At 42.1% G+C, this 23,062-nt stretch overlaps 1 protein-coding gene across 3 annotated transcripts in view; it reads right to left on the bottom strand.

Annotated features, from left to right (window-relative positions):
- The window catches only part of GNG12 (G protein subunit gamma 12), a 114,630-nt gene that overhangs the window by 30,341 nt on the left and 61,227 nt on the right, over nt 1–23,062 (bottom strand). Inside the window, exon 1 of one of the 3 annotated variants that reach the window (XM_030206901.1) lies at nt 12,302–12,353. The exons of the other annotated variants lie outside the window; for them this stretch is intronic. The gene's annotated coding sequence lies outside the window, so the exon portion shown is untranslated. Of the gene's footprint in view, nt 1–12,301; nt 12,354–23,062 lie in introns of those variants that run through there. 3 annotated transcript variants of the gene reach the window in all.

The raw sequence follows: 23,062 nt of genomic DNA on the forward strand, positions 1-23,062 counted from the left end.
CGGCGAAGCTCCCTCCGCCGACGTCGTCGGGGAGCCTTCCTGGGAGGCGGCCGCAGTCGTGTCGGAGACCTCACCCCGGGCAAGGGGCCAGCCGGCGCCTCCCTCGACGGTACCGGTGGCGCAAGCACCCCCGGTACCGGAGGGGAAGGGCGCAACAGCTCTCCCAGGATCTCTGGGAGAACGGCCCGGAGACTCCGTGCAGAGCGGCTGTGGAGAAAGACATGGAAGCCGATGCAGGCATCGAGGTCAGAGTCTGTTCCGGGCGTGGAGGCTGTTCCGGGCTGTCCAAGGTGGAGCGCATCGACACCTCCTGAACAGAGGGTGAGCGGTCCTCCCGGTGCCGATGCCTACTGGGTGCCGACTCCCTCGGCGACCCAGAGCTCTTGGTACCGATGCGGGAAGGTGACCGGTGTCGATGCTTCTTTGATTTTTTCAATAGAAGCATGTCACCGGAGCTTCCCGGTACCGACGAGGAGGACGTAGAATCCAGCCATCTCTTCCTCGGGGCCGAGGCCGAAGAAGGTCGGTCTCGGGGGGGGGGGGGGGGCTGTACCGTAGGAGCCCTCAGGGTAGGAGGGGACCCACCCGAAGGCTCACTGCCACCAGCAGGGGAATGGACAGCCCTCACCTACACTCCAGTCGAAGCACCACCGTCCGAAGACATCAGCAACAGCGGAGGTCCCGGTACCGCCGACGCAGCCTTCCGATGTCTCGGTACCGACAATGCAGAGGGTCGATACCTCAATGCCGTCGACGCAGTCGATGCCGAGGTCGAAGGTCTTGATGCTGTCGACGTCGATGCACTCGATGCCTCCGGTGCTGTTGTCGACGAGGAGCCCGAGAACAACATGTTCCACTGGGCCAATCTCGCTACCTGAGTCCTCTTCTGTAGAAGAGCACAAAGACTGCAGGCCTGCGGGCGGTGCCCAGCCCCCAGACACTGAAGACACGACGCGTGCCTATCAGAGCGCGAGATTACCCGGGCGCACTGGGTGCACTTCTTGAAGCCGCTGGGAGACTTCGATGACATGGGCGGAAAAATCACGCCGGCGAAATCAAAATTTGCGATGGTGACGAAGGGCACCAAAAATAAGGGAGAGAGAAAAAACCCGTACCGAGGCCACAAAAAAGGCCTACCCCGAAAGCGAAAGGAAACTTACGTTGGGGAAACAAACTGGACACACGGGAAGGGACAAAGACCGAGGTCTTTTTTTTTTTTTTTAGCGAAATCGCGAAGACGCACGAGGGTCAACTTGAGGGGCGCAAAACGGCGGCATAACACGACCGTCCCGAGCGCGGACAAAAGAAGACTGACGAACACGAGTTGGTTCGGGCGGGAAGACGGCCGCGCATGGGCGCGCGAGGACTAGCAAAGGCTTTTGCTAGTGAAGTTTCCGATTGGAGGGGCTGCCGTGGACGTCACCCCATCAGTGAGAACAAGCAGCCTGCTTGTCCTCGGAGAAATATTTTTTTAAACATAAAGACAACCTGGAAATGAAAAGAAAAGGCTCTAAGAGGGATAGAGTTGGATTCTAAAACTCAAAAGAGATTAAAACTACTGTTCAATGCTAGTACTTCAAAAGTCTTCACTTGTAAGTTGGCACCAACACTTTTACAGGGAGGCAGACTCAGGAATATCGCCAGGAAATATTTTTTCACTGAAAGGTTTATAGACACATCTGGAAAGGACTGCAAGAACAAGTGGTAAAAAGTAAAGTGGTGAGGGCCTCCAAAACGTTATAGGATAAACACAAAGGATTCTTACTTGCACAACTGAAGGGTCAATAAGCATGGCTTAGTGGTTCCACAAGCAATGGAAGTAGTCTAGGGGTAACCTGAATAAAGTGGTGGTTAGAGTCTTAATAGCACTAGTATGACTGCATCCAGCTTCCAAGGCTGCAGCACTGGACAAAATGCATAGGGAGCACATTATGACCCTAACAGCAGGGGTATCCCTGCAATAAGCTTCCAAGGCAGCACTGAGGTAACCTGCATAATGCACCTATAGGTAACACTCAATGAGCATGGAGAGGTTATATGTTTTTGACAATGACTTAGTTTTGGTGGTTGTGTGATTAGAATATAAGAATAGTTGTAATGAGTCAGACCAATGGTCTATCTAGCCCAGTATCCTGTTTCTAACAGTGGTCAAGACAGGTCACATGTACCTGGCAGAAACCCAAATAGTAGTGACATTTCATGCTACCAATCCCAGGGCACGCAGTGGCTTCCCCATGTCTGTCTCAATAGCAGACTATGGACTTTTCCTCCAGAAACTTGGTACTGGTACAACAGGTCCACCAAGGTGATTATAGGTTATTTTTTTCTTTTAATCAACACTAGAGTGATTTTATGACAAAATGCCAAATGCATTAGGGCTTTGACGGTTCTGTTATATGACAATGCAGACACCATGCAGAAACCACTGCTATGTTGACTGCATTTGGCTGATACGTAGAAAGAAGTCTATCCAGGAGGTCAACTCCTCCCATATCACTCACATGTTTGGAAATCATGAGTGGTTGTATCACAAGTACTTCGTCTTGGCTCCTTTAACATGACAAGACTGACAGGGCTTGAACTGCAGCAGCATTTTGCCACCCCACTTGAAGCTGCTGCCATAGGCAGCTACCTAGAGTTGCCTAATGATTGAGCTGGCCATGGTTTAACCTGCCCTCCTGTTTATCTTGTTAAGTTTTATTTACTACTCATTCTCTTTCCCTTTTTAATATTTTTCAGTCTTTTGCCGTTTGATGAAGCATCAAACCTATCAAACAAGTCCCAATATATTTAGAATAGCTGAGGTGTATAACTCAGACTAACTTTAAAAAAATCAACTCTGTTGACTTTCTTATAAACTTCTGTCATATGTGATAATTCCAACCAATGACTGTATTGGAGCTTTGGTAGTGACTTGTTTCACACAGGGTACACAGCCCTGTGGCTCACTCAACTCATCATCAGCTCCATGTGTATGGTATATTATATAGAAACTTATCTATTATTTCAATTCTTAATATAAAATTTCATATGACATTATCTTAAAATGTTCTATGTATCAATATGCAAAGGACCTCCACCAACATGGCCATGTTTCAGCAAATACTGCATCCAGGCAATGGCCTTAAATTGATGCTATTCACCTCTTAGAATCTATATTACTTCCTCAATATGAAGTATGACATTTGTAGCATCCAAGCTGCCATCTAAATTAAAATTTCAGTAAATATTTCTCCCAAGCCCTATATTGTACATAGATAATAGCATCCAATTTTAACAGAATATGACATTACCACATCCACCATGAATATGCAGTACATAAAAGAATCAGTGCAGGAAATTTTAAGGAATATGCTAATGTCTCATAAAATGTTAACCTTTCCCTGTGGTGCCTAGTCAAGGACTGTTTCCTGCCTCCAAAAGATGACTTCATTTCACTATGGCAAAAGCAGAGAACAGAAAGATGATTCAGCAATCCTGCCTTGCCCGTAAAAGTCAATAATTCTACATGAGTAACTCAGTATTTCAACAAAGCAATCCTGAAACTCACAGGCTGAAATACTCCTCCACAGAAATGATGCTAAAATACAAAACAAGTCCAGTATCCAAAAAACTTAACAAAGTTTCTTTTATTTGCCGAGTTCTACATCCATCCTGCAGCTTTTACATGTGTTTTCACAAGGATGGCCTTTTCTTTGAAAACTGAGTTGGGGGAACTACATGCACAACCCGTCCTTGCTGTTTGTGCAGATAGTTTTCTCATGTAAACTTCCAGAAGTCTCTGTATAAGCTCTGTCCTAACCATGCCTTCCTGATGATATGTGCTCAAACTCGTGAATATAAAACGATATACATAGATAGGGTAAGCAATTTTCCAACACAGCATTTCCACGTACAAATGGTTTGGAACATTGCACATATGAGTGCGGCCAGTGGATTCGGAAAGAAGTAGCATATACTGAATGTCACAGTTGTCAGCCTGGTGCTCTAACCTCTAGGTTACTCCTCCACTCCAGAAGAGAAAAGCAACACAACGCATGTTCCAATAGCTGTGAAAATGCAGTCCCCTCATCCACTTAGTTTAAATTTAAGTCATAGCAGCAAGACATGGTTTTAGTGCATAAGTAATGTCACACTGGGAAAAGACCAAGGGTCCATCGAGCCCAGCATCCTGTCCACGACAGCGGCCAATCCAGGTCAAGGGCACCTGGCAAGCTTCCCAAACGTACAAACATTCTATACGTTATTCCTGGAATTGTGGATTTTTCCCAAGCCCATTTAGTAGTGGTTTATGGACTTGTCCTTTAGGAAACCGTCTAACCCCCTTTTAAACTCTGCCAAGCTAACCGCCTTCACCACGTTCTCACGCAACGAATTCCAGAGTTTAATTACACGTTGGGTGAAGAAATATTTTCTCCTAGTAGTTTTAAATTTACTACACTGTAGTTTCATCGCATGCCCCCTAGTCCTAGCATTTTTGGAAAGCGTGAACAGACGCTTCACATCCACCTGTTCCACTCCACTCATTTTATATACCTCTATCATGTCTCCCCTCAGCCGTCTCTTCTCCAAGCTGAAAAGCCCTAGCCTCCTTAGTCTTTCTTCATAGGGAAGTCGTCCCATCCCCGCTATCATTTTAGTCGCCCTTCGCTGCACCTTTTCCAATTCAACTATATCTTTCTTGAGATGCGGCGACCAGAATTGAACACAATACTCAAGGTGCGGTTGCACCATGGAGCGATACAACGGCATTATAACATTCTCACACCTGTTTTCCATACCTTTCCTAATAATACCCAACATTCTATTCGCTTTCCGAGCCGCAGCAGCAGACTGAGCAGAAGGTTTCAGTGTATTATCGACGACAACACCCAGATCCCTTTCTTGGTCTGTAGCTCCTAATGTGGAACCTTGCATGGCGTAGCTATAATTCGGGTTCTTTTTTCCCACATGCTCACATTAAACGTCATCTGCCATTTAGCCGCCCGGTCTCCCAGTCTTGTAAAGTCCTTCTGTAATTTTTCACAATCCTGTCGCAAGTTAACGACTTTGAATAACTTTGTGTCATCAGCAAATTTAATTACCTCGCTAGTTACTCCCATCTCTAAATCATTTATAAATACATTAAAAAGCAGCGGTCCTAGCACAGACCCCTGAGGAACCCCACTAACTACCCTTCTCCATTGCGAATACTGCCCATTTAACCCCACTCTCTGTTTCCTATCCTTCAACCACTTTTTAATCCACAATAGGACTTTTCCTCCTATCCCATGACCCTCCAATTTCCTCTGTAGCCTTTCATGAGGTACCTTGTATAGTTCTCCTGTTTCTTCCTAATGTATCGTTTTTACCTTAATTTTCGCTTTTCATTTTAACAAGAACTCACATATATGAAGGCAATAGTTTACATTCAAGAAACCCAAAAAGCAGTTAAATTTAAAGTGGAGCCTCAGAAACCACTCTTCAATTGTTTATAACTTGAATCAAGTATTGTAGTAAAATAATTAGAGAAATATATGAGTCTTTTGTAATAGATAACCATTGAATCTAAAATTAAGATAAGTGTTGCTGTTGCCACAGTGGTTTATTTATTTGTTGCATTTGTATCCCACATTTTCCCACCTATTTGCAGGCTCAATGTGGCTTACATAGTACTGAGATGGCGACTGCCAATTCCGGAAAGAGAAAAACAGAGTGGTCTAGTGTTGATGTTCATAGATGATAGAGTATTTTAAGTGACCAAGGAGAGAGAGTTAGATTTTGTCAAGTTCTGGTAAGAGTTCCGATTGTGTTGCAGAGTTCAGGAGTTTAGGTTGGTTCTTTCTGGTATGCCTTTGTGAACAGGTTGGCTTTTAATGATTTCCGGAAGTTTGTTAGGTCGTGCATTATTTTCGTGACATTTGGAAGTGCATTCCATAGTTGCGTGCTTATATAAGAGAAGGTGGATGCATTTGTTGTTTTATATTTTAGTCCTTTGCAGCTTCGGAAGTGGGAGGTCTATAATGTCTGTCATGTAGGCTGGGGCCTCGCCATGAATAATTTTATGAACCAGGGTGCAGATTTTGAATGCGATTCGCTCTTTGATTGTAACAGTTCATCTTAATTATCTGCATCACCCTGTAACTACTAAAGTCTAAAGGTTCTGCTTCTCTACATAGGAAAGGGACCATATTCACCCACAAATGGACAATCATGTCTACAGATGGGTCACCAACTCAGCTAATCATTCTTCAGAATCATATTTATAATTTGCATACAAGTCTGGATAATTTAAAGTTTGACAGCAGAACATCATCTATAGTAATATGTGCTGCTAAGGAAAGTGTTTTTATAATTTTTACGTGTGTTTTTATTTTATTATTAGCTTAGTATTAGGCTGAATATAAATAAATAAAAATAAATTAAATAGATGCACACAGATAAACACTAACAGGTTCATCTGGTCTGGTCAGTTATAGCATACCACACTATCAAGGATATATATATTCCAGCTGTCATCCATAGCTGCTTGACAGATATTGTTCCAGTTCCATGGCAGTGTATTTCTGATCTTCCTCATTGGTTCTCTACCATCCTTGGTTCCCATACTTACTACTACTACTACTATTTAGCATTTCTATAGCACTACAAGGCGTACACAGCGCTGCACAACCAGAACCTCCCCTCCCGCCTTACCAACAGGCTTTGCAATAATCTATAAACAAAATGAGGAATGGAGGACAATGTACAATGTATTCAACAATCAAACCTTCACTGGTATGTGGATTTATTTAGTAGCTCTCGTTGGATAAGCAGAAGTATTCTCAGGAGGAAAAAGACTTGTACATTCACTTCAGTGCTTTCCCATTCAATCATTGGCAGAAAAAAATCTCCTACGAGAACATTTTTCAACTTAAGAATTTTGTAACAATAAATTAATTTCCACATCAACAATGTCTAGATTATTTAATCAGGTTTGTATATATTTAAAAAGGAACTTAGGTGCTATGCTTTTCTCAGAGGTGGACCTGCTATTTTGACAGCAATGAATCCTAATGTCAAATACTACAGATTTTCAAACACATACTAGGGGATAACCATGCCTTCCTAGCTGTCCACTCAACTAGCATGATATCCACAGCTGATAATTTGGTGTCATTTCCTTTCCAGCAAGGACATTTCTTCCTATCACATGGTAAATCATTCACAAAAATGTTATTAACATACCAGAGCCTCACCCTATGAATCTAACAAAAGAGGAAAAATGCAATGCCTTCTTAGAAGTTCCTTCATAGCCCTAAACTAAGCACACACAGATAAGTTTTTAATGCTTTACTTTCTATTACAGGAACTGAAATACAGAACATGTGCGCTACATTCCAAATATGTTAACATCTCATTCTGTTTCTACATGGCACAAAATCACCATAAACATGCAAATCTACTTCTTTAGTGAACTCAGTCTAGAGATATAAGAATTTTTGTCTTGATAATTTTTACTACTCAGATGTGCAATGTTCTTCTTAACCAAACCAAAAGTCCTTTGATACTCTACTATACTTTATTCCAGAAAAAAAGGATAGCTTGGTGCAAGTTACCTGTCATGTTAATTCACTTAGATATGTAGAAATAACTGCTAACAAAACAAATTAACAAATTGTAATATTCATTTACTGGACTGCCTTAATACATTTGTGATGATCTTCCAAAAAGCTGGGCTTCCAACATTAGATACTGCAGAATGAGCTAGGGATGTTGTTGCCAAAATATACTAATAAAATGAAGGTTGTATTACAGCATCACTATTCACTGTCAAGGCAGTAAAAATGAGAAGTTATAGGATTTGGGGGAAAAGGAAGAAGTCTTTCTTAGCGTCCCTACCAGCTCTGGCCAGCCCAGACTAGTGGATTATGCCCATTGATCAGCGGATGGAGACAGAGAAAGAAAGTATCTTCATGTGATTTGCTTTTAAAGAGGACCGTGAAGCCACTTTACTCAATATTTCTGTCTCCAGTGGATGGTGGATAGACTGTGCAGCTCCTAGTCAAGATATTTATGTGCGTCTCAGTAGAGCAGGGGGTTCCTGTTGATAAAATTATGCTCCTTTTAAGCTTACTGCAGTTTTCACATGTTTACTGGAACTGGGGTGACACTCGGTGGTGCCGAGTCCCCCCCACCCCACTGCAGCTTCCTAGTCTCATTAAAGGAATTAAGAATAACCTTTTCTTCGTTTTTTTTCCCCAAAGTTTTTCTTCCAGATCCCTGGTCTTAAGTGCTGGGTGATCTCGCTTCGGACTCTCGTTGAGGTTGTCAGATTGCAGAGCCAGCAATGAGATTTTCACAATTCAAATATTGAATCTGTTTGTCAATTGAAATTCAAATGACCTTAGCAATTATAATTCTAATCAATCCTGTGGTGTTTCAATCTAAATTATTTGCTTCCTATCATTCATGGAAGCTGGTGGGTTGGACAAGCTTCAAAATTTGTTGTATGTCTGCAGCACTTGCTGCTCTGCCAATCCAGAGGAAGCCTTCAGGTATTTAAGGATTGTGTAGAGCTTGTATGCAACAAATAACCATGTGCTACTGTTGAATATTTAATACTATATCATCGATGAAACAGAGCTCTTACTAGTTGGCTCCATCTCACAATTAAGAAAATCAGCTGTGTACTAATGTTGATTAATGCTTTATATGTAATAGAGATCTTTTAGTAAGTTGGTTCTGTGCTACAAGAACAGCCACACTGGGTCGGACCAATGGTCCATCTAACCCAGTATCCTGTTTCCAACAGTGGCCAACCCAGGCCACAAATACATGACAGAAACCAAAACAGTAGTAACATTCCATGCTACAGATCCCAAAGCAATGGGGGATATAGCAGACTATAGACTTTTCCTCCAGGAACCCATCCAAACTTTTTTTAAACCCAGAAATGTCAACTGCTGCCAAATAAATAACACTATATCACTGATATAATAGAGCTCTTATGATTGGTCGGCCCCATGCCACATCTAAGGACAGCAGCTGTTTTCTGACACTGAATAATTAATGCTCTATCAGCGATATAATAAAGCTCTCATGTTTGGTCTGTCCTATGCTACATCTAAGAACTTCAACTGTGTAATGATGCCAAATAATGAATCCTATGTCAGCAACATAATGGAGTTCTTATGTTTAGTCGGCTCCATGCCTCAACTAGGAAAATCACTCATGCGCTAACAATGGATACTTAATGCTGTATTAGCGGTATGTTAGAGCTCAAATGTCAGATGCTTACCTCTTTGGAAACAATTGCCTATAAGTCCCGTTGAGGAGCTCAACTTCTTAATAAGCCAAAGGACTCCACTAATTTCAACTTATTAAAAAAAAAATCATAGCTCTCTTAAACCTGTCTAGTTTGATGTATTTCAAAACTGAAGACCTCTACTGCAAAAAAACCAAACAAATAAATCCAAAAACACTACCCCCCCCCCCCCCCCAAAAGCTTGTTTCACAGCTGCAAGTTTGCTTGTATTTCGAGCTGCAGAAGTCAGTACTATTTCTAGTGGATGGCTTAACTATGTCTCTTCTCTGGCATTTTAGTTGTATTTTAGTCCAGAAAGCCTCCCTCTATTTAGAGACTTTGAAAGTCACTTATTCTTCAGTGTTGAGAAACTCAACCCCATTTGTGAGAAAGCATATTTAATCCATTTTACAAGGACTCAGGCGTTATTATGGTACCTGAACCCCAAGGGAGCTGCTTACACAGCCAATGACACACATTACGGAACTTCAACATAACCGTTAAGGGTCAAGCCTGCTTTGAAATATCTTCATGATTAGCATTGGGGAAACAGCCCAATTTGATAGAACTTCTTATGGAAGCCAATGAGAAGCCATGAGAGTCATGGTTCCCAGACTATCATTATTATTATTACTATGTAATTTATCCTTAAAATCGAGCGTGGTACCGGAAGATTGGAGTATGGCCAATGTAACGCCGATTTTTAAAAAAGGTTCCAGAGGAGATCCTGGAAATTATAGACCGGTGAGTCTGACATCGGCGCCGGGCAAAATGGTAGAGATTACTATTAAGAACAAAATTACAGAGCATATTCAAAAGCATGGATTAATGAGACAAAGTCTGAGGAGCCTGCTTCCCCACAAGCAAATGACCTGACGTGATAGTTTCCTTCAACCAGCTGGCCATTGTGGGCTTGGAAGCCAGGAGGCCAAGCTTCTGTTTACCAAAAAGCACAAACAGTTTGTTCGATTTGTGAAACTCATTCATGATTTCCAGATATGTAATGAGGATTGTATGCACATCAAGAAGATTCAAGGAAGAATACAGAGCCTCTTCATCCTCTCTGTGAAAGGACAGAAGCTTCACAGATTGGTTGAAATGAAATGAATCACTTTCGGGGAAAAAAGGAAGGAACCACATGCAGGGAGACTCCCCTTCTCCGAAAAGAGGAGAAAGGGATCCCGACAAGATAGAGCCTGAAGCTCCGAAACCCTACGTGCCAACACAACAGCTACCAAGATCCCTGTCTTTAGAGTAAAATCTTTCAAGCAAGCCTTCCAGAGTGGGTCAAAAGGTGACTTCTACAGAGCCCAAAGGATTAAATTAAGGTTCAATTCTGGACACGGCGTACGAAAGGGATGCTGCAAGCGGCCTCCTTCCCGCAAGAATCAAATGATATCCAGATGAGGCACAAGAGACGTCTTCTGTAGTCAGCCCCTGAAACAGGCCAAAGCCACAACCTGAACTTTTAGAAAACCCAACACCAATCCTTTCTGAAGGCATACCTGGAGAAACACAAGGATGTGCATAATCTGAGCAGAGAAGGAAGAAAGTCCACGCTCCGAACTTCCTCCACACCCTTGATTACACCATGGATGTAGAGGGTTTCTGAGCCTTAAGCAAGGTAGCAATGACCGAATCAGAAAAACCTTTTTGTTTCAACCGAGCCCTTTCAATGGTCAAGCCATAAAACCAAAGGGAACGGATCCTCCATCAGCACCAGACCTTTAGCACTTTCAGGTTTCATCCATGGTTGGCATGTACTGATGACATCATTGGAACACACAGAATTGATTTTACAGCATTCCAACACTGTCTAAACTGCTCATATGTTTTAATCATGTTTTTGATTGTTTTTTGATGCAATTTTATCTGGAAGAGTTCTCTAAACATCTCAAGAATGTTGTTTGTTGTTTCTTTTTTGGATTTATGAATTTTGGTTACCTCATGGATGAGCAGCAACAGCAGCCAATGTTCATACAACCTAGTGATGCTTTTGGAAGATGTTTTAAGGAATTGAGACCTATAAGATTGCTTTTAGTTATTGTTATCTTGTTCTCTAACTTGTATGTGCATATATGATATCGACAGAACATATTTAAATTAGGCTATCACAGCAGGTCTGCAACATTTTTTTTAAAAAAATGATCCCGGGCTGAGAAACGGGTGAGCAACGGCTCTTTATTTTACAACCTTTAAGGCATTTTTAAAGGTTTTATGTCTATAAGGCTATGTGCCTTAATTAACCTAGGAGGGTGGATGAATTTTTAACCAAATACTATTTGGTTCTTTTTATTAGTTTTTATCAGTTTTGGTGACACCCGAGACTTCACACCAGCTGGGTAAGGTATCTCCTTCTTTAGATCTTTAAAATATCCTCTGGGAGCAGTTAATGGTTTGATGCCAAGTTGTTTTTACCATGAATGGTAGTTTTAGGGCACTGTTTTTGAATTACTTTAGTTTATGTTTAGTCATCGCTACAATTGGCGGTTTTACAGTTGCTTTTGGGTTTATGTTATGTTCTATTCTGCTGGTTTTAGATGCAAGTGCTATGATGTGGCAAAGGGAATACCCGCTGAGTGGTGTCCAAGCACCAGGTGAGAAGACTTGAAGGAGCACAGCCAGAACACAGAAGTTTGCAACAAGGGGTAGTCCACCCCAGTCAGACCAAATATTTGAACTACCTTCATGAGAAAGGGATAGGGGGACTGCACAACAGTACTGCTCATGGCCTCTGAATTTGGACCAACCAAGACCAGTATTGGGGGGTGGTGGGGAGACCAGGAAGTGAGGGGCTTCCAAAAAGTACTTCCAGTCAGACTCTAAATTTTGGTCCTTAAAACTCCAGGATTCCTCCAATAAACTGTTACCTCTTAGTGAGAGTGAAACTGCACCTCAAGTTTGAAATTGCCATGTCTGCCACTGTGTGTGAGCACTCCCAAGAAGCATAGCTGTAATTACTGTATCCCTATCTTGAACTAGCCCCAACCAGGCAATATTAAGGATCCAACCAAAAGAGCTCCTAGCACTACTTACCTCTATCGTGCAAGACTCACCAGCCGTTAATCCATCTGGGTTCTGCTAGATCCTGTGTAGGGATATTTGAGTCCTCCTTTGGCTGCATACTGTTACCTGCAAGAAAGCCACCATCACCCTATCAAGGGACGCTGATCCCAACATAGCTGTTTGAAAGAGAGACTAAAGACAAAAGGTAGTTTAAACAGAGATGCCAATGTTTCCATCAAAGGGTGTGTGTGTGTGTGGGATGAAAATTATTCTTCCCTCTGATCATGCTTAAACAGAAAATCTCTAGGTAACCCAACAACATAGCCTTCTCTTTACCAGAAGCAGAATATTAAATCCTTGGTCTTGGACACTTTAATGCTGGAATCAGGTGTGTCAGCCTGAAGAGATCCCATCTCCAGCAAAAACCACACAGGAACATAGGATACCCCCACTGGTTAATATCTCTCATGGCCCATACAAGAGCTACGTAGAGATCAAGCCTTAGAAAAACAAGGTTCAGCAGATTTTCTCACTCTCAAATGCCTCACTGAGACATCAACCTCTTCTGTGGAAGCAATCTCTCTATTTGCTGAAGCAGCTAGCGCCTCTTCCCTTGCTGCAGTCAGTGGAATGTTCTAGCAACCCAAACATCACCAACGTCAACTTGTTGTTCTTTCCATGCAGGGACACAGTTTAGGGCTAGGAAGGGCTCAAAGTGGAACATGAAGGTGCTGCTGAAGCAGGACCAAACAGGAATTAAAAAATAATTTTGTAATTATTCTTAGGCTGCAGCAGTTTTTCATACATCACAAGCCTAATCTGGCTTTAATGACACGCTAGGAAGTTTCACTTGTATAGAGGGGCAGACAGCCAGTTCCTCTGCTAGCTAGGAGGGAAGGACAGGAGTTTTGATATGCATGTGAGTTCACCTATTGAACCATTAGCTCAGTAGAGAACTAGAGCTATGCAGGATCTGCCACAACTGAGGGTAGATGTGTAGCCTTCCCTCATCGTCCTCATTTCTCTATCAGATAAAGGGCCTGGCATGCTTCAATTATGTATTTTGGCATGAATTGGCAATAAAATGGCTGCTGATCCTACTAACATAGGTGTGCTAACCCAGTCTTCTTACTAGCTCCTGTCATCAGACACACCAAGGATGAAATGTCACCAGGCACCACCTGGTATCAGATAACTAGTGTAGTAACAGCCTCCAGTTGAGTCTGCTCTTAAGGGAGAAGGGAAATTGGTCCCAAATGTTGCCCATAGCGCTCCTCGGATGTCTGTACTCCACTGGGAATCTGGGCTTACAGATTTTCTGCCTGCACCATCTGCTGGAGCCATACAGACACTGAGGAGCTGAAGGCAACACCAGACCCCCTTTAAGGGGAATGAAGTGAGCTCTGAGCTGTTTTTCTTTGGTTCCGTCTGCTGGCAAGGGGATGCAACCTCTTTTCAGGGCTGGTCTGGCATGGATGATAGGGAATTGTGTATGTATTTATTTAGCAAATTTTTGTCACCTAATCTGCAAAAGGGTCAAAGCAAGTTACAATACAATATTCATAAGTACTGAATCCAACAAAACTCAGACAATATGAACAGTGACTGCGCATATTAATGTCTCAAGACAGCAAAACCCAACAAGTGTTAAATACATGATCAAACAAATAGGTTTTCAAGCCCTTGTAGAATGCAACAAGATCCATTACAGATCGTAATATCAGGTAATACATTCCACAAAAAAGGGGCATCAATTGAGAAGGCTCACACCCAAGCTGTTTGATTTCTTCCCGTAATTAAAGGAACCACCTGTGCATTCTATGAGTGCCGTCTCATCAGCCTGAGTTATAAATCTGTAGCAGTACTGATAAACAACCAGAGGGTAGATTGTACACTACTTTGATCATCAGAAGAAACACACTGTATTTAATTCTTGCCTCCACAGGAAACAGAGGAGCTGTTTCAACAAGGGTGTGACATGAGCATACCTGGGTTGCTTCAACAACAATCTCGTAGCAGTGCTTTGGGCCATCTGCAGTGCTTTTCAAAGCCGTAGACCTTGACATGTAACACTATTATAGTCAAGGCATGGCTGTATTAAAGGTCAAGATACAGTAAATAGATATTTTGAGCATGGTAATATTATTCATACTAGTAAAAAAGGCCAGTTTCTGTCAGAAATGAAATGGGCGCTAGCAAGGTTTTCCTTGGAGTGTATGTGATAGACAGAGAGTGTGTCAGAGAGAGTGTATGTGAGAGACAGAGTGACTGAGTGTGTGCCCCCTCCCACCTCCCTTTATGGTTTGAGGCCGCCCTTCCACCCCCACCTCTCTGGTCTCAGGACCCCCTTGCCCCCCCCCCTATGTCCAGCGACCCTCCTCCCCCCCTGCAGCCACCCATGTCCAGCGACCCTCCTCTCCCCTGCCCCCCCCTCCAGCCACCCAAGCTGATGTCACTCACAGCTGATTCCCAGGCAGAGGGAGGAGTAGGGAAACACGCGAAGCAAGTGGCAGGGAGCAGCGCATCAAACAACGACCCTCCTCTCCCCTGCCCCCCCCCAGCCACCCATGTCCTGCGACCCTCCTCTCCCCCTACCCACCCTCTTCTGCTGAAGTCTTGGAGGCCGCCCTTGTAAGTATCGTCAGCCATTTTGAACAGCGATCCAGCAGCGGGGGAGCACCAGCACCAGAAGCGGGCAGGCAGGACCGGGGGTCTTTCCTGCCTGCCCCAAAGAATTGGTTACACAACCTGGGTGGATGAAGGAGGGGCAGGTGAGACAGCAGGGTCACTGGACATGGGTGGCTGGAGGGGGGGCAGGGGAGAGGAGGGTCGTTGTTTGATGCGTTGCTCCCTGCCACTTGCTCCGTGTGTTTCCCTACTCCTCCCCCTGCCTGGGAATCAGCTGTGAGTGACGTCAGCCTGGCTACGGAACCTAGCTCAGCAACTCCGAAGAAGCCACGGACACAGACACATTATTTATTTGCTACATTTGTACCCCACATTTTCCCACCTATTTGCAGGCTCAATGTGGCTTACATTATATTACAAAAGATATAGTTATGAACAGAACGTTGGTGGTGAGAATTATTATATAGGATTGTGATTCTTAAAATACAAAAATGAATGGTTTATTTTGTTTTGGCTCAGATTGTAATTATACAAATATCAGACTGTGCACTTTTAATTAGTTATGTTTTTTTATTCATTGTTGTAATCTGCTCTGAAACAACTTATGGCTATAAAAGGCAGAATATACATTTTTTTCCCAAATTATGTCTTTGTCATCTTCCCAGTTAGCCTCATGACATTTGCCTTAACTGGACTCTTCCTTCAAGTCATCACATGCCTTTTGTTAAGTAAAAAAAAGCATAAATTACTTTACCAGTCATGAAAGTGTGACCAATATCCATTGTTGTCCAATTATTATACGCTTTGTGCATGCTATTAAGCACAAGTACAAAGTCTAAACAGTTCAATCCTTGCAAACTAAGTGAATGGAAAAGCACGTGCTGCACCAAGGCCCCAGTGCTCAAAACTCCGGTGCTGTTCCGAATACTGCCGTAAAAATACCACCGGAACAACGCCCTAATGCTCAACGTTCATAGTGCTGAGCATTAGGAAGTTTGGCAGGAGGACTGTGCTTGGCGCATATGCAGAAGAGTTCTGCTATAAGCTCAGCTCCTGTGATGCGCCCAGTAAAACCCGAACATGAAGCACACATTGGCGTCTGTTTTCTGTGGCCTAAATATAAAAGTGTTTTAAATATTTTTTTTAGCTTAGGCGCTTATATTCAGATGCAGGAAACAGACTCTTGGGTCTGCAGTTTCTCATGACCAGCGCTTAAGGGATTGCATTGGCTTCCTTCTGCTTCCAAAAGCACTCAAAACTGGCAGATTTTGCAGAAAGATTAATGAGAAATCCTCTCTTCCAACAGCCTAATGCCTACTCTGACCTGGCGTTATCTTTTGCAGCAGTAAGGCAGTTTTGTTTCAGGTGCTCTTTTCTGAGCATTGGGGAGGAATACAAAATTACCTCATTAACATGAGCTTGACTACATTAGCTACTTGCTTTGTTTGCACACTCGTGTGTTCCTGCGTTCCAGGCCTCTAAATATTCTGCGCAAGTAAATGAGGGCACTAGTATGGCGCTAATGGCCTCTAGCACCCATGTTTACTTTTGAGCATTGGGGCCTCAGTGCCTTTGGAAATGGATTCATGTTAGATAGAGAATGGGTTGCAAATCACTTTCTGTCTATATTCTGAACTCAACTAACCAATCCTTATGGGGCCATTGGATTTGTTAGAATAATTTACTAAACTAATAGTTGCACTGAAGCTCAAAATGAGGTACGATATTTACAATCCTAGCAATTACAATATTTAATTTGAAATTTATATTCCACATCATACCCAGAAATGAAATATAGGTAAACGCAAATACAATAAAATCAACACAATAACTAAAGCATACATCTATAAAATGCTGTACTGTTACATCATAAAACAAAACAATCCTGATAAATCTAAAGCATTTCTCTTCACTACCCACTCTGTCAAACTTCTCAGACAGCTCATTTATCTATACAATCGCTCAGTCCCACAGTCCAATACTACTCATATTCTTGGGGTATTCCTGGATACCAATATTACATTCCACCCACAAATTGAGCAGGTAGTACGTCATTGCTTTTACAGGCTTTGCCTTATTATATTGATACAATCATTGCTACAACTGCCAGTTCTAAACACTCTTGTTCACTCTCTTGCTATCACCCAACTAGACTACTGTAATTCACTTTATAAGGGCATCCAGGCCAAAGACCTCAATCGACTTCAGTTAGTGCAGAACACAGCACTCCGTGTTATCAATAGCGCAGGAAAATTTGATTATATCATACCCTTACTAAAATCTGCCCACTTGCTCCCTATTTCCCATAGGATTTCTTACAAACTACTCTTCCTAGTATTTAAATCATTGTCCTCAGGGGAACCTATTTACCTCTCTTGGTATTTAATTCAGTACTCGCCTTCACCTGCTTTCTATACCCAGTTATAAAGAAATAGTTCACAAACATACCAGGGCATCCATATTCTCCGTATAGGGACCACATCTATGGAACTGGCCACCCCCACACCGAGGTTACAATCTTCCCTCACCTAATTTAAAATTGATCTTATGACTTTTCTAAGTAATGATGCTTACTGTTAAAGGGAAGGAACACATAGAAGCGGACAAGGATAATGCAGAATTGTTGAACAAGTATTTCTGTTCTGTGTTCACAGATGAAGGTCAGAAGTAGGACCACAAAACATAGTTCTGCTTAGGGACCTATGGAATAAGTAGGCAAGGTAAGTATGGCAGATTGCCAGAATGGTGTACTTTGAAATCCAAAATTAAGATTTTGTGGGTAATCCAGTTTTCATGGTTCCAGTCTAGACTATGAAATGACCAGAGAAAACACACTCTTAAGTATTTCCTCTCCCAACAACATTTCATATAAGTACTCAATTATGCTCATTAGTTTGAGGACTACACAATTTTCCCAACGCTCAGCAGCTTAACATTTAACTTACTAAAAAAAAAGCAAACTGAGATATCTCCCTTCTCCCTAGCATCCCGCTCCCCCTTCCTTACTCACTTAAAATAATGCACTGTACCACTGAATCATGGGATTTAGTAGGCCAGAACTTTGTTTTTAAACTTGAAACCTGAGCCAAGTTGGAATTTGAACTTGCTTGGGGTCTTCACTCCCTCATCCAAGTCCCCTTCTCAGAGTGACACTGACCACACATGACTCCGTGTGGTCAATCCTTTATCCCTGTGGGAGCTGACACTGCCACATGCCCTGCCCTCATTTTCTCTGAAACCTCTTCCCCATATTCCAGCAGGCGTCCTGGAAGTATGGAAATAGTCTTCTCTTAGGAACTGAATGTGTTGGCTGACAATTCACTAATGCTTACTCATAGGGCTGTCTTGAGTCTCCACCCCCCTTGTTGTAACAAATAATTTTCAAACAACGGCATTCTTTGACATAAATATAACAGTAGTCGGGAGGGAGATGTAGCTGGCTGCCAAAGGATTTAGCATGAGGGCTAAACCCAGCTTTATTTATGCCTGCTCACACCCTCCTCCCCCCCCCCCCCCCCCCGTTCCAATATACAGCGAGGTATCTGGCCTCAGTATTCAAAGTTCTGCTCTTCCCACCACTGCTCCACATTTTTCTTCTTTGCACCCCTCCTGGAGTGCTAGGCTTAAGCTTGCAGTTGGGCCCTCTCGGCCATGTTATTGTATCTACAGCTGGCCATCCAAGGCAGCCAGACTTTTTTGAGACTTTAAAAACTTGCAAAATGGCATCTTTCAAAGCAGTAACCCCCACCCCCAACAAAACAAAACAAAAAACCCCAAAGCAAATACCTTTGATGCAGAACATGACTACAATGTTTTGTCATTACTGGTCTTCTACTTCCAAAAATAAATCCTACTGCACATTTTAAATGTTTACTTAACATCCCTGAATGCCCTTAACCGGCTGAAAAACTAACATGCTGTTTAAGCTGCTAAAAAGACACTGTAAAGGCACGCTGAACAACATCAAAAATTGACTATCTACAGTTACTTATTAATGGGTAGAAGCAGTATGAGCAGTTATTCTGGTGTTCTTATTATATTTAAGCTTTTGCGCTGTGCACTATATGGTTTTATACATTACTTGTGCAGGGGCAGCATAACACCTCTCACTACTTTTTGTGAGTTCCAGAAAAAAAAAAATACGTTACCATGTACTTACAAGCTTTCTAAAAATTCACATCTTTAGTTATTCAGAAAACAGTAAGTATGCTTGAAAGTTGTGATGACTTTGGACAACGCAAATAAAAAGTGAAGGAAAAAAAAAAAAAAAAAAAAGAGAGCAAAGCGGACTTTGGATCACACTTCTCCATTTTAAAGGACATATGCTTTCAATTCATTCCAGAAGACGACTAACCCTCTCCCCAACTACCTCAACCAGAGAGGGGGCCAAACGGCAACCATTCTCTAATATCCTCACACTCCCATTAGAAGGAAGCATCAATTCAGATGTTGTTTTCAATGCACTAGATGTACTTCACAAAAATAGAAAGATGACACAATCTTTGAAAAACGTTTGAAAAGTTCAACTCATTCTTCTACACTGTCTCATGGTTAAGAATCCAATCACACACCGTGCAAGAAATGATATAACCAAAGGCATTAACTTGCTCAAGTAAAGGCTGCCAAGGTATTTCCTGTCAAATTATGGCCCATCAGGCATCTTACACCCATCAGGATCATCATTAAACAGGAAATGCTTTTCATAAAAGATCATTGATTATACAGAAAGGAATGTGTGCATTTAATTATCTAGTTTTCTTTTAATACATCTTACTCCATTAACAGTACAACTCTAGCATTTTTTATTACCAGAGGCAGGCTTGGATGCCTTTTCTTAAACAAAACTTTAGTGGCAAAAGTTTTTAACATAGATAACCCAGAAACCACATAAAGAACATTCTGGCTGCCTTCATTATTATAATTTGTCCCCCCAAAATATAAGGTTAAGATTAAAATTTCTATTCTGCCTTTGCCAAGGCAGAACACAGCGTACATAATCATAAAGCAAAACAACAACAACAAATGTATATATCAAACAACAATGAAATAAAAACATAAAAACAATAAGTGCTTCTGCATGACAATCACAAAAATACCATACATTCTGTGCCTGCTTCCAGTGCACTATAACAGCCACACTCTTGACACATCAGACTACCGCATATATATTAAATCCGACAGTCTGTAAATGTTCCATATGCTGACCTGAATAATGATCTTTCAATTGTTATTATTATAGACAAATCAGCTGTTAACCTGAGCTCCGAATGGCTAGAGCTAGTTGGCTCCACTCTCCAACATGTAATTGAGAACTTAAGTGCACAAAAGATCCTTAATCTATCACACAGGATTTTCAGTGAATACAATGCAATGAGAACTACACCATGCACCATCATATGCCCTTACCTGCTTTGGTGTGTGGGCAATACCAAGCCCATTTCTAGAAGCAGTGCTACTGCCAAATCACAAGGCCAACATTGACATACTAACAGTTTAGTGAACAGTAGAATCTGTCTTCCAATTCAATTGAAATGAAACCTTTCTATATCTAAACTAAGACACAGAGGGACAGGTACAACTCTAACCACCTTATTCAGCAGACTAGATGGACCATACACTTCTATCAGCCATCATTTATTATGTATCTAACAGCAAGTTTGTGTTAGGTAATGTTTGTTGTGTCTGCCACACATGGCAAATGTGCCATCCATTGTCAACAAGTATACTGACTACAGCAACTGCACATCACCTGACCACAAACTTGATTGTACCCATATGTGTTTCTGGTTTCTTTATTCTTGATAGTGAGAGGTAGTGGAAAGTAAGGAGCCATGCAAGCAAAGCATCCAGGGCTGACAAATGAGATTAGCAAAGCAGCCTTTCTAATAGTCCTATATAATAAAACGCACCTCCAACATTCTGAAGCTGACTGCATGGCTGAGGCATTCCTGCTCTCTGCATCTCCTGAATTGACATCATGTACTTCCGGGTTCGTCACAAGCAGAAGTGACCAACCACACAAAGTTTCTTGGCTTCAGAATGTTGGAGGTGCATTCTATTAAATAGGATTGGTCAGTTCCTTGAAGCACAGCCAGACCTCAGCGTCCTGCACAGTAACGCTCAGACACCAGAGAGAGGGAGGGAGGGGGGCCTGACACCAGAAAGGGGGGGAGGGGAGGTTATCTCTGTCACACACACACTCTCTCACAGTCAATGTCTTTCTCTCTCTCACTCACTGTCTCTCACACACTCTATGTCTCACACTGTATCACATTCACTCTCTCTGTGTCACACAGTCACTCACACACTCTCTTGGTCTCATACACTCAGTCTCACAGAGAGTCTGTGTCTCACACACACTCTCTCTCTCGCACACACTGTATCTGTGTGAAACACACTCTCTCTCACACACGCACTTGCACACACTCTCATTCTCACACACACACTCGCACCCAGACTCACTCTCTCTCTCTCACACACACACTCGCACATTCACTCTCTCTCTCACACACAGTCACTCTCACATACACTCTCTCCGAGGAAAACCTTGCTAGCGCCCGTTTCATTTGCGTCAGAAACGGGCCTTTTTTTACTAGTCTTCTATAAAACCATGAGACTGAAATACTGTATTTAAATAATATAATTCAGTTGTATTTCTGCCTTGAATAAATGACACAGTAACAATGTAATTTATTGGAATTTATCTACCTCTTATTTTTCCTGGCTGCTGCTTTTGTGATGAGGTGAACTTTGTCCTTAGATGCTCATACCACAATACATTGGCTGGTCGATTAGGTGCCACCAACCTCTGTCATCTTTACTACTCCAGACTAACAGTTATCCATCTGGATGTCTCATTTTGTCAGAGAACACTCTCAGCACAATTGAGTTCCACATAGAACTAACAGAGATTACCTTCCAGAATGCGGGCCTGTAAATATGGATCAAATACATTTTTTTAAAAAGTATTTCCGTTTGCATGCCCATGAACCCTCAGCATGTACTGAAAATCTTGTTGTGGAATGGACACTAAACAAAGAATCTGTAAGGGACACACACACATTACACAGTGATGTCATAAACCTTCTTCCCTTCAGAAAGCAGGCTAAGAATAGTAGTCTTAAAATAATATGCAATTAATCTACTAGTGTACTAATTTTACTGCCGGCACAACATCGATCTGATTTGTAAAAGAGCAGGAAACAAACTTTAGCCTTCCCATACTAGGTAATGGTATATGTCATCTAGTGTCAGGTTACACAGTATGATGTGATCATCTGACAATTACTCACAGCTACAATCACTGGAGCTGATGAAAGCCATTATCCAGAAGAGAAAGATTACTGCCCTCAGCTAACGGGACAGATGGGAACTATTCTACTCCCCTGACTACAAATCTGGACAGATTTATCTACATAAATTTTTATCTGGATTTAAAACAAATCTGTTTCACACAAAATTTCTGGTAACTTCACATGATTTATCTTTTCTTTCCAAAACAGCAAAGTAAAAATGGCCATTTCCATGATAGATCTGAAATGGAAATTTGCAATAACCTCCTAGTGGAGGTGGTACAAAAAGAAGCCGAGGTAGAATTCAAGAGTGCATGAGATAAGTAATAGAACAGAATTTTACCATCTGCACTCTGTCCTACAGCGTTATATACGTTTCATCATTGGGATCACTAGAGCGCCTGTCCGATTTTCAGTTGTCTCAGTTTACTCCCATTGCTCATAATCCTTTATTTCCATTAGACATGATACCAAGAGTGTTCCAGAGATGGGGTAGAATGAGGCATATTTTCAAAGCACTTTGGGAGGCTAAGTTCCATAGGTTTCTATGGAACTTTGGGAGGCTAAGTGCTTTGAAAATATGCCTCTATGTGTTTATCCTGTTAGGGGAAGGTGTGGGATGAAGATGCTAGGGCATCATTTGATGTACTGTCACATAGTTATTACCTTCCAAGGACGGATCACATGGTACACTTTCTTTCCGCCTGAGGAAATTAAGGGTAAGATAAAGAAAAAGAGAATTCTTTTCCTGATGACCTTTAAGTTTTTTTTTTTTTTTTTTGAAGGTACTAAGGGCCTAATATCAGCCATTTACAAATATCTTCAGGATACGCTTGTACCTTCTCGGTTACACAGACAGAAATGTGATCGG

The sequence above is a fragment of the Microcaecilia unicolor genome, chromosome 6 (genome assembly GCF_901765095.1).
Source record: "Microcaecilia unicolor chromosome 6, aMicUni1.1, whole genome shotgun sequence".
Classification (NCBI taxonomy): Eukaryota; Metazoa; Chordata; class Amphibia; order Gymnophiona; family Siphonopidae; genus Microcaecilia; species Microcaecilia unicolor.